This window comes from Tauraco erythrolophus, chromosome 6, assembly GCF_009769465.1.
Source record: "Tauraco erythrolophus isolate bTauEry1 chromosome 6, bTauEry1.pri, whole genome shotgun sequence".
Taxonomy (NCBI): Eukaryota; Metazoa; Chordata; class Aves; order Musophagiformes; family Musophagidae; genus Tauraco; species Tauraco erythrolophus.
In genome coordinates, this window is record NC_141470.1 from 42388260 (window position 1) to 42402087 (window position 13828).

Consider the following 13828-nt stretch of genomic DNA (forward strand, 5'->3'; position numbering starts at 1 on the left):
ACTCTGAAAGAGGGCACAAACAGCAATGACATGGAACACTTAAATATATGCAAACATTTTTGTCCTTTTCACACTCTTGGCATAAATTGTTATACATTTTCTTCCAAACTCAAAGTCATCTTAAAATAGGTACACAGCAAACTTTTAAGCAATTTAGTTTTTAATGCCAGTATACGGAATACATTAAGAAATGGATACATGAATTCAAATACAGAATTTACAAATCCATTATACAGGGAATAACTATATTTTATGGATTCACATTTTACTTACTCCTGAAGAAAGTTGAAGGTTAGAATTGGTTTTAGTGTGCTGTTCTGTATGGAGAAAAATAATGCTTTTTTTTTTTTAAAAAAAACGCATCACACTATCCACCTAACTTACAAAGAAGCAATGAAGCTTCCTACTTGCTTGCTAACCTAGCAGATAGCTTGTATGTTCTACTGAATTTGTGATCTCCATTAGTGGAAAAGGTCTAGTGGAAAACTTCCATGTAGTCGAAAAATAAAGACAGCAAGTTTGTTGAGAAAAAAAGTCATCTCTTCACTACAAAGTGAAAGGGTTTACAGTTTGACTTTTGCAAGTCAAATCCTAGGGAAGACAAGGGAAGATGTGAATACAAAACTTGAACAGTTAACAATATTACTGGCTTGGCCATCATTACAGGAAACCACAAACTCATTTGTCCTCATTATAACTTTAACAGAAGTCATTGGGTAGCTAATTCAAGACAAGATTCAATATAAAATTTTCTTGGAAAAGGGATTAAAAAAATAGAATAAGGAGAGTAAAGTAGGGACCATATTGCTCTACAGAGCTTAAAATCAACAACATAATTTCATTATTAAAGGAGGAACAATACGTAAAAAAGCAATCAGCACCTAATGTACCCTTGAAGATTTTTTCAAGGGAGTGGTTGTATATTTGCATTACTCTCAGTCATCAGAACCCGAAACAGTCTAACCAGGAAGACAGCATTTCTGCATTGTTCCTTTGTCAAGACTAAGTGATATTACCATATAAAACTTTACACATCAGCCCTGATTTTAGCCTCTCTGGCCTTGTGCTCAATGGTAAATCAAATTAAAATGTGTTCTTTTACCTTGCATTAGCTAACTAATGATTTAATTCACTAAAATTTAAAATCCTAGTGAGAATGAGGCAGTTATGAGTATCTCAGTTAAAAGTCTATCATGAAAACACTTGGCTAACCGCTGCAACTTGGTGAGAAAGAGTAATGCACCAAACTGCACATGGTCATAGAAGAAAAAAAAAAGAAAAAAATTTGTAATGATTTTCAGATATTTCAAAACAAAAGGTAGAGATCAAGATGCAGAAACACACTGGGCTCCCAACAGAAGGGGATGGAGGGAGTTGAGCAAACCCGACAACCATACTCAACTGCAATTATGTTACTTTGATTCTAAAAAAAATACTATAAAACTGACTCTAATCCAATAGAAAGTTAACAACCTTCTGGAGAAAACTACAATTATACATACTTTGCACTCCTCCTGTATCTAGGGTAGTAAACGACCAGACAATTTCACAAGCCCAACTCATCATTCCAATTTTCACTAGTCAAGGACAAGACAACAAAATGTAAACAGTGTCCTTACAAATAAATACAACAGTACACATAAAATAGTTATAGACGTAGTTTTTAAAAAAAATATTTTACAAGCATATATGCACACCACGATACTTCAAATATTTGGAAGTTACTGCATGCACACAGACTCTTTTTACAAAAATAAAACCAGAACTAAATACTTTGGTAATTATGATCTAAGGAAGGTTATGAAAGCTCTTCTGCTCTTTGACTTGAATGCAGTTCTCAACTCTTTCCAAAACTCAGGTCTTCTGTAAGCAATGGTCTTCTCCCCTTCTATTAGCCTCCTTTCATTGCCCAGCACCCTTTTTAACTATTTGACAAATCTTAGTCACCAGCTGCAACTGCTGGGCTTTAATTTCATCCTCAGTTTGCTGATAATGGAGAGGAAAACAGCATAGCCATGATCATACACAGAGGGAGACATCTGCCTCCTAAATACAGCCAAACTATTTTTTCCTTCTAGAAATACTTCTAGAGTACTTGGCCAAGCAGAATCAAGTCTCCATATTTACCAGGTATTGCCTAGATCTCATACTTTTCAACCAGACAGGTTAATGAGCTAAGTGATCCTGAGAATCAATACACTACAGAAACAATGTTATAAAAATAAAACCAAACAAAACCCAAAAATCCACTCTACAAAAAAGCCCTCAAAAAAATCTTTTATATACAACAGTATTTATAACGATCTTCACAGGGTCCAAAAGGCTGAACAGAAAGGTTGCACAGAAGAATGCACTTTATAGTTGGGTTTTTGACTTTTTTGTCAATATTAGCAGATGACTTTTAATACTGTAATTGCTTGTATACACATTTGACTGATTTTAGGGATTTTTTTCTTTTTTCCTCCATTGTAATTGTCACATGGCTAAAACACATCTATGCAGTCTTCAGAAATATGGCAAACTAATTTAGACTTTAGGGACACTTGGTCATTAAGACGCCCAATATAAAACCAAGAATAAGATTTCCTTATCACTGTAGATTTGCTGTATAAACTACATGAATCAACTTGCTTCCTTAAGTCTTAAACTGAGAAGTGAGAGGTGTCAAAACTATCACTTGACATGTTGGATGACTATGATCCCTAAGAATTAACACACAATTTCACAACGCTGACTTTTTTGAAAAGCAGTAACTCTCCGGTTTAAAACACATAAAGCAAATCAATCTCACTCAGGGCTGTTGTACTAACTCAGGTTACAGACACAAAGACAAACGCTTAAGAAACGCCTTCTACATAATACAACTTTCTCAATCCTTAGATATTGCTTTCCTTTGAAATAATTCTCGAGAGAGATAAGATTTGATATGATTTATAATTATACTGATGATTAAAGATTGACTGGCACTAAAATTGGGAAACGAAATGGCACAGAACAATTTGGTACTCACCTTCCCTCCCTCCCAGTTAAGACAGAATTCTTTCCATTGTCTTAAACCAATTTCTAAGTCCCTAGGCTGATACCAGGAGGAGCAATCCTCCTCCTATTTCTGTTCTCTCTATTGTGCTGACTTAACTGCTTCTGCTACCACACGTTAAGTCTACTGAGGAAATCATTCTATTTATTTTTTACGCAGTTCTGAATTACATCAGTTTCCTGATCCTGCTCTGTATAGTCATGGGAGTACTTAGGCTGGCACAAGGGATGCAAACAGGATACTGAAGTAACAGCTCGTTTCAGTGAGAACATGGTCTTAGATCAGCCTAAACTGACTATGATATCATAACCTGCATGTTCAGGGCATAAGAGTTGCAAAAACAAGAGCAGAGAGATTAAGAAAGTCAAATACAAGACAAGTCCTAACTCCTCTAAACTACAAATTCAATTAAAATGTATTTGTATATTATATATGCATAAGTGTATTAGCAAGATCAGTTCTTAAGGGGGAGAAAATGTTATTTTACAGAACGTGTATAAAACACTAGTTCTATAAGCAAAATATGGCCTCCCATGGCTAAAAAAAAAAACAAAAAACAAACAAAAAAACCACACACCACACAGCTGAGTTTAGTTGCATACAGATTCTGTTGGAATTTTTTCCCCACAGATAGCGCTATGCTTCATATTCTTCAAATGAGCTCAACCAGGTGTCTCTTTTTCAGGGCAGATTCCTCCTCCTCTACCAGCCTGTCCATTTTCATAAAGTATTTTTATGGATCTCTGAGATCCACTGTCTTTCTACAAAATTCAGTGACACTTGATAATGCTGGTCTCCCTCTACATCTTGGCCCTCAGCTGTAAATAAGAGTACCATCACATGAATTTGCCCAGTTTTATTATGAAAGTGAATTCAGGGAGCTCTGAGAAGCAGAGTGACAGGTACTTTGTATTTGTGCAAGGATGCATGAAAAAATGCCTGAAACTAGGCAAGATAGGATACTAGGATAAAAAGAATTACTGAACAGCTACTTGAATAGTACGGATCCCACGAAAAAGAATTGTCCAAGGTTAAGTAACTACAGAAGGAGACAAATTAATATTCTAACATCTAATATTCCAGACTTTGTAAACTTCATATTGTTTTAGTGGTGTGTTGCATTTCAGACATATATGCGCTACATTTTGTACTTGAAGTATTTTTATTTTTTAAATAGAAAGTCTGATCATGTGCAAAACAGACAATAGTCTTTCACCCCAAAAATTCCAAAACGTCAAATAAGAAACTGAAGTTTTCCTTGAATGATAGGAATAAGTAAATCGCTGATCACACTTACACTCCACATCCCTGGCATGTGATTACATTGCTTGATCAAAGTGTAACAGAAGATTTAAAGTAGTTTAATAGAGAACTTCCACATAACTTTAAGTTACTAAAAAACGACATTTCACATAGAAGTTGATAAATCTAAATTTAAAAAAAAAGTGTTTTCTGGGAAGAAAAAGAGGATTTTTTTTATTATTATTCTTTTAAAAGAAGCTTGAATGGTCCTAAAACTTAAGAATTGTTGCTCTACATTTCACACAGCACTTCCCATAATACCAGCATTCATATTAAAACTGCATTTTATTGCCTGTACAGGAAAGCCTGACTTAAAGACAATCTTTACATTGGTCAAACATTTTTCTCTTAGCCACTGGGTACAAAGGAGGGAAGTTATTACAGCTTTTTGGACAGGTAAAACAGCAGATGCAGCCTAAAGGTTACATAATAAACACATATAGGATTTCATAGTCTTACTTTATTAATAAATCCTGATGTGCAGTATTTGAAATATTCATCCAACGCCTCAAACCTAGCAAAACATATCAAAGGAAAAAGAGGCACACAACTTGAATGGTAAAGCATGTAAGACTGATTAAAGGACTTATCTTACGCTGTTGAAATACTAACTCTTTCCTGTACAATTCAAACAATCAAATTCTAATGGATTTACCAACACAGGAAAACACTCAGTAAATGAGTACACTTTCTTTCCATTTCAGTTGTAAGCATTATTAACTCTCAGGCTCTAGAAGTCTATTTTGAAAAAATTCAACCATATGTAAAGCAATGCCAGTTGCAATGCAATGCTTGTGTTTTGTTTTTTTAAAGTCCATTCAGACTTCTAGAAGGAAGGAAGGAAAGGCCCGCAGTATTTTTGAAAGAAATGCAATAGACTGAAGCAGCTTGAATATACATACCCAGTGCAGATGTGTGTGTTTATTCCGCTAAGGTATGTCACAAAACTCAAAACAACAGTAAGATTTATTTAAAAAACAAAACAAAACATTTTGTTTTAATCACAAGATTATTATCACACATAAAGACTAGCCCACTCTTCATTTTTAGATGTTTATTATACTGAAGATGAAGCACAACACTGTTTTAGAAAACTAAAAAACACTGGGGATGTGGAAGATTTGACTCATAACAGTAATGTAAGAGTGGACACACCTGTGTAGCTATTAACCTTCTAGTTCCCATTCACAAACAGGAAACTGAACATAAGAGGAGATGCCTTCACCTTTGATTTTCAACAAGCACAGTCTGAAACGTCATCTCATTCAGAATACCTAAACCATCATGCATGTAAAAGCATTAAGCATTTAGAAGCCTTTCAGATTATCCTTACAGACCTGATTATGGCTATAAATTCATTACAATTACAACTAATCTTTAAACTGTCAACTGAGGACTGAAAAAAGATACCATGACTACTATAAATAAAAATCTTTGTTTTGCAAATTGAAGTCTCAGGCAAGATTCTCTCTCTAGTAAGCTGTGCAGCGAGATGGGTGTCACTGGTCCTATCAGGATCATATATGTTTCAAAGATATATCCCTTTTAAAGATTCTGTAGAATAAAAAAGAATTTGAAGACTTCAAAAATTAGAAACATTGGCTCTCATACATTAACAGAAAACCTTTACTTCATAAGTTAAGTCCAGGCTAAAGATGCGGGAAAAAAGAAAGACTTCAACAACTAATTCGTACTAGTGCACATGTGAAAAACATTTGCACATAAAGATGATCATTTTCTGTGGAACCTTATAAGCAGTCACTTAAATATCAGATCAGTAACTACTGCACTTAAAGGAGCAATGGTATTAAGACACTTCCTGAAGGTTCTCTTTTTTATAGATCTTTTCCATCTGAGCTGATGATCGTTTCTTGCTCCTCAACTGATACTTTTTTCAAAGACTCATCTGATCTCTTTCTGATTGCTTTTCAAAAGCAATTCCTAACCACTAGAAAAGTGAAATCCTTGAGCAACTGTCCCACACGTGTGGGACACAAAACCCAGCTTGCTCTGAGGAGCAATCTGGCTAGTTAGTGACACAACTGACAGATACAAGAGAATTTACTCATCCGTAAGTCCCCTTCAGTTCTGCAATGTGTATGGCAAAGACAAGGCTTGCAAAATTCTCCCCCTCCCTGAATGTGTCCTTCCTCTCTTCCACTACCACCATATCACCCCCAGTCGTTCAGATTCAAAAGTTTGCTTCTTTACAGGGTCAAGTACTGTCAAGTTTCATCAGCTTTCTTTGAACATCTGACAGACAAGCCAGCTTTCAGCTTCCTTTCCTTTCAAACTTCCAAACCACAACTTAAACTCAGTATAAGGCTACCTTCATTCTGTCACTACTCCTTTCTAGATTTTTTTCATGGAATCATTTTTTCTTGTGCTAGGATTTTTATAGCCACTCTCCTAACCAATATGGCATTTAGAAACACTAGAGTAACAGAACTCGTACAACTCATGGATGTGTTTTTAAAGACAAACACCCTCTAAATTTCATGGTCTGCAAACTAAGTAAACCAACTATCCAGTACACAGAAGCCAGCAGCAGGGGGGGAAAAAAAGTCAATTGAGACTACAAGTCCAGAAAAGTTAGAAGCCACTAAAAACAATGGATTCAAACTCTGTTACAGAGCACTCTCCTCAAAGACTAAAACATACACATCTAAGAATCAGAAACTAGATTTTTTTTTAATAACAGAAGTTTGTCATTCATTGACCATTCTTGTATACAAGTGTTCTTTATGCAACAGGCTTCTAAATTTTGTTTCAGTTAAAAGCTTACAAAACACTCAACGCAGTTTAATTTAGAAATAAGTTTTTCTTTTCAGTTTCAGTCCCAGAGGCAATCCTTCAGAAAAGTAAGTTCCTACCTAAGAATTTTAAAAAGAACTGCCATCTTCCTGGAAAAAGATTCTATTCTATACGACTGAAAGATTACATTAATTTCATGAAAAGTGAAGTTAATCTAGTCACTATCATTAACATACTATAAGAGAAGGACTAAAATGTTCCATGCCACAGTGTCAGAATATCAGCCACTGTCCCTACGTACCAGCTCTCTTCCCCACAAACCTGACAATTTCCAAAAGTATTTTATTTTAGCATCATTAAAGACTCCTCCACTAGCAAATTTGCGTCTTCCTTTGCACCTCACAGGCAAATCATCAAGCACATTGGTAATTTAAGCAGACCCAAGATCCAGCAAATTTTAGCTGAAAGCCATTAAACAGCCATAATTATTTCTTTAATCAACTAAGAGTTAGCAAGAATGCCTGGAAGTACTAGACCACCTAATCAGATACAAGTGCTCATTTTAAGCTCAAAAAAACTCTCACTCATTTTTAACTCCAAGTTATTCTATCTTCAACAATATCAATATAATTCTACTGAGAAATTACAATCTTTCCATTCAAACATCAAATTGAATGCCATCACCCAGGACAGTTAAATAGCCAAGTAAAACACAAGCAGCAAAAGCATCTCTTACTAGTCATAAACACCTATTACTCTATGAAGAGTCTAGGCAGCATCTTTCAACTGCAATCCTTCAGCAGGTTGAAAAATCTATGAAACATGTTTGAACACAAGTTCCCAAGATTCTAAGGCAGTCATGTTTCAAATAATAATTTAAGAAAGCTTTGCAAACAAACGTTAAGTTACATATATAAACTGAAGTTCTCTTTGCAATTAGGACTGTTTGAAAACATAAGTATCCCTCCTCAAGAAAGTATGTATTTCCTGAAGATCAAGTCATGTAAAATAAAACGAAGAATCCTAAATCTAATTTCTTAACTGACTTGCTATGTGACTTTAATTTGTTTCACATCAGTTTTTCCAATAAGAATATTAGTGTTCATATGTCTTTTACAGTGAAAGTTAATACAAGATGCTAAATCGTTTTACATATCAGCACACAGTCACTTTCAATGGGACTTCAGCAAACTGCCAGAATCCAAGTTAGGCAGTTTAATCCACCAATATTTGGTCAATGCCAAAATTTAACACAAAATACACCCTACATTCATCTCCAGTCAGTGCTTCTTTATCAAATCACCTATGAGGTCTCTGCCACTATATTCACAATAGGACGAATATCAAAGTTAGCTTTTGCTAATGTCCAAAATGGATCACTGCTGAAAGCCTCTCATACACATTACCAAATGAAGTGAGAGGAGTATATAAAGGAAAAAAAAAAAACCCACCACCACCAAAAACCTCCCAAACGTCTTTAATCTTTTAACAGAGCAGAGCTTGAGAGTATCTACACCAAAAAATCAGCTTCCTTAATATGTCTTTCATGGGCCTATTACTTTCACTGTCTTAATAGTTTTTATGAAGTCACACAATCATTTACAAAGTATTAGGAATAAATAGAGGACATAAGTGTCCTCTATTTTTGCAGACTCAATGCTACATTCTATCTTTGCCACATACAGTGGTCAAAATGTAGTATTTTTTCCACAGATGAAAATAAATTATTATTAGACTACTGTTTGGTAATAAATTATTTAAGTTTTGCATTTTTAAAATCAGTTAAGTCATGGTATTTTCCAAATGTCTGTGCAGAAAAAAAAACAACCCACAACACAACTGCAATACCAATGTAAAAACCTGAACTCTTGGCAAAAATATCAGCTATCAACTGTAAATGCTCCCTCCCTCAATTAACAAGATTGTACAAAGAAAATTGACATAGGAAGTATTATTTCAGAACATTTTGTACATTATTCCAGTACAAAATGCTTAAGGGAAGCAAAGCTTGTGAGCAATATCTTCTCTTTTGACAAATTTATGCAAATAGACATGGACAAGCCTGTGGACAAGACAGAGCCCAATCGCCAGGTTCTGTAAGGAACAGTAAAATGCATCATAACCACAGATTAGATAGATTGTGGTTTAACCACTCGAGAAATACTCTTGACCATCACAGCTATGATACCACAGCACAGCAAGTATTTTGAAGACACTCGGCATGATTATAGATGTCAGTTTATTCATGAAATGTTCTATGTAAAGTAATGCTAAAATAAACCCTAATAAATTTTCACTCAACTTTGAAGACTCTGAAGTACTTTTCTGCCAGGACCCAAACTCTCATATATATTTACCCATACTACAATAATCAGAGATTCAAAATAAACTGCTGAAATTGCTTGGATCTTCTCTATATATATTACTGAAGCACAGATATGCACCTGGGTCAGGGTAATCCCCAGAACCAATACAGACTGAGGGATGAAGGGATTGAGAGAAGCACTGCAGAGAAGGGCTTAGGGGTACTGGTGGATGAAAAGCTGGACATGAGCTGGAGATGTGCACTTACAGCCCAGAAAACCAACCATATCCTGGGCTGCATCAAAAGAGGCGTGGCCAGTAGGTTGAGGGAGGTGATTCTACCTCTCTAACGCCACTCTGGTGAGACCCCACCTGGAGAACTGCATCTAACTCCAGAGTCCTCAGCACAGGAAAAACAGGGACCTATTAAGGAGGGTCCAGATGAGGACCACAAAAATGATCCGAGGGCTGGAGCACCTCTCCTATGAGGACAGGCTGAGAGAGTTGAGGTGGTTCAGTCTGGAGAAGAGAAGGCTCTGGGGAGACCTTGTTGCGGACTTTCAGTACTCAAAGGGGGCCTGTAAGAAAGAGGGGGACAAACTTTTTAGCAGGACCTGTTGCGACAGGACAAAGGGCAAAGGTTTTAAACTAGAAGAGGGTAAGATTTAGACTAGATATAAGGAAGAAATGTTTTACAATGAAGGTGGTGAAACACTGGAACAGGTTGCCCATATTGGTGGTAGATGCCCCATCCCTGGCAACATTCAAGGTCAGGTTGGACAAGGCTCTGAGCAACTCAATCTAATTGAAGATTTTCCTGCTTGTTGCAGGGGGGTTGGACTAGATGACCTTCAAAGGTCCCTCCCAATGCAAACTGTTCTACAATTCTATGATATAACGGTGCTATAGACAGGTCTGCAAGTTACACACAACACTTTGTAATGGCTCCCACTTATAGCACAAACTGATTGCAAAACACAGACTAAAGTGAAGTGCAACCAGAGCAACTGCAAGAGAACTTCTTAAAGAAAGGTCAGGATTATTTTGCAATCAGGAGTCTTAGAATTTACACTGCAAGGGTTCTTGCACGTTTTCTTCCAATTTTCATTTTTCAAGAACAGCTTCTAGCCCTGGCCAGGCATACTCAACAATCCATCAAACTACTGTACTTGGATGCTGGCTATTGGTAATCTGATTAGGTCTCAATATTAGTTAATAAATGAAAAGGTCATTGCTTTTCTTAGCAGAAACTAGCTATGTTAGGTACATTTCACCTATTACAGTACAGATAGCGCTGGTTTCCTTTTCATTTAAGACGGCCATTCAATACTGTGAATACGCAAGATTAATCTACGGTACTCTCATGATCAAATTCCTGCTTACTACTGCAGTTTTCTCCACAATTGGATTAGAAATCACAAAGCCAAAGGAGTGATACTGAAAATAAGCAAATAATGCATTGTGCAGCCTCAACATACTTATATATACACACATACTTTTTTTTTTCCCTGGAATTTAATTTTGAGAATATGCTGCCTCTATCCAAAGTAGGCACTATATAGCATATATGATGGAGATAGTTTTACAGAAGAGCAGTGCAGTCAACTAAAAATACATCTATAAATTCTCTTTCAGGAAGAAAACAATAGTCTTCTAGCTTCTCCAACAGGATAACTGGAGTGGGGACACCTAGGAAAGCATGTTTTCAAATCAACAATGATGCAAATAAAACTGATTTAAAAGACAAGATCAATTAAAGCAGTCTGACATTTAGACAGACCATATTTCATTGCTACCTTCATACTGAAATGTTTAAGAGAAAAAGAAAAAAAAGCCCAAAAAACCCAAACACCAACAAAACAAAGAAATCCCCTAGCTCCCTCAGTAGCTTGTTCCAAGGGTCCAGTTCTTCATTTAAGTATGATGCATTAAGAAAAGGTATGGAAAGAACATATAAACTTGGTAGCAGAAGATTAGACTACAGAGTGATAGATAGCTTATTTTGAATCTATTTAAATAGATGGCTCATTTAAAATACATCTATATTTCCTCTGTGCCTTCATCTAGAAAAGTTTTAGAATTTTTCATTGCATAAACATTTTTTCAGTATGTTGTACACCTGTTGCCCAATTTCTTTGGCTGTTCTATAGAAGAAACTGAAAAAAAATGCAGTTACTCAACTTCACACATATATCTGTCACACTATCTACGCTCCCTCATGGAGATGATTTTCTTTTTTTAAGGTGAAGTTCCAGTTTGCTGTGTCACACTCCTTAAACTAAACAATCTTCTACTTTAAATTAAAAAGCATCTGAATACATCTAAAACCCAGGGAGGTTCCTAATAAGGCTACCTCTCTAACTTCTTTTTGATTAGCCAACAAGACTGAATTCTATATGGATCACTCTTCAAGATGCTCTTGCCAGCCCTCAAATTGTTTTTACGTCAAATTTTCAGCATTCTTTTCAAAATTACTACCAAAGAATGGGACATTATATTGCAATGCTGACCTTGCCAGTTCTGCACAGATCACAAGACAGAAATCACTTCCCAATTTCTATATTTATAGCTCCCACTTACAAAGCCACAGATCATTCAGGGGGTTTATGAATTTCTTTTAGCAGGAAACTCATCACAGTTCTGGAGGAAAGCAACTCAGCATGTTTATTTCAGCACCAGTTCATCCTCAGATGCAGTTTGTCATTCTGTCACTATAATCTATATTTTCAATGTTTCTCCTGAGTGCATGAACCTTGCAAGTAACATCTTTTAAAAACCAAAAGATGGTTACACACCTCAGCCTTCTCTATCTAAAAAGATTCATGTACAGTCTTTTAAACTGCTGGGCATTTTTTGGAACACATTTAAGCTAGTAAAGAAATTTTCTTTTCAAGAAAGTCACCACAACCAGTAAGACTAATTATATGCTGATGGTAACACCAAAACACAGGATTTGAATTTGATAAGACATTTGATAAAATATCTTTACTGTCAGCATTACTATGCTGGCACATTATTCCATCAAGATGAAGTTACATTGTTAAGTTATACAGCTAGTAATGAAGTGTCACAGTTAGACCTTCGTTAGACGCTTAATATTAAATAGAAATAAGAATATTGAGGTTGTTCTCTTTTTTTTTATTATTACTAGTAGTTGTAGTACAAGAGCACAGAAATCAAAATGAAGTTGTACACTTTGTAGTTTGGCAGGTCCTTACAATTGCTATAGAGCAAAACGGGAAAGAAAAATAGCAGCATGGCAAACATCCTCAAGAACGTACATTTCCTTTCCAAAACCAAGAACATCTAATTATTATTTCGGAATATAGAAAGGGAAAGTATCATCTGCCACAGACTGTGAACACAGTGACCTAAACTGACCTAGACTGTTCTAGTGATGAACGCTCATGTCAATGTTCATCAGATGCAGGTCAGTAACACACACTCCCAAGGAAAAGACAGAAGAAAGCAAAAACTACTAAAGTGTTAGAACCAGAAAATAAGAAGCCATATATATATGTGTATATATATATATAAAAGTATTACATAGCTTAAAAAGGTTTGCATCATTAAGGCAAGGGCAATGTTGACAATAACAAAACTGAATACAATCGAGTTCATGGAAATAAAAGTTATGAAACCCAGAAAAGTAAGACAGTTAAAATACAATACAAGCGTATAACAAAGTATTTTAAGGGAGGCATCACAGAAAGTTGACGAGGAAAGGGTATTTTGCACTTCCTAAATGTTCATCTAGCCTCCTGGCACAGAGTGAGGCCAGCGCTCTCTAATATTACACCATTTTATCAGAGAGTTAACAGAGTCCTGCCTTCTATCAATTCAACTGTATAAATCTTGCTAAAGCTGTGAAACAGAATAGGTCTCATAAAACTTGTAAACATGTTTACACATCCTCCTTGAATACTCCTGAGAGTTCTGTTTGTCCAAGCAGAGTATCTTTCTCTCCCAAGGTCTCAAGGTATATCCCAGGATTCTGTTCCCACATTCCGGGGTCCAGGAGTTAAAGCACCTTATCCTCAAAGAAAGCAAACAATTTCAGTTTCACAACTCCTGAATCACCAAGTGTTGCAAAGAGCTAAACTCATTGGGCTTGTTACCACTTCTTATTCTCTACTTTGATACACTGTGGTACCTGAAACATAAGGCGAATGTACTGAAGCTGTCTGCTGGTAAACTTAGTATCAAGCAAAAGACCACAGTATTCACCTGGAAAATTGTATTTTGTGATAAAAATTATTTTACATAGAAACAAACCACAGTTTTTATCTAAATACTAGAATCAAGCCTTCTCCAGCTTCTTATAGTGGTAAGCGGTATAAAGTCAAGAGGGTTTTCTGTTTGTTTTTTTCTTCTAGAAAGAGTATTATAGGATCAACCACCTCAAAGCTGGTAGCAGTCAAGGAGTGGCCG

General features: G+C 35.8%; 1 protein-coding gene across 5 annotated transcripts in view; it reads right to left on the minus strand.

The window, feature by feature from the left end:
- STRN3 (striatin 3) overlaps positions 1-13828 on the minus strand; it is a 71934-nt gene that overhangs the window by 50830 nt on the left and 7276 nt on the right. The window lies entirely within an intron of this gene.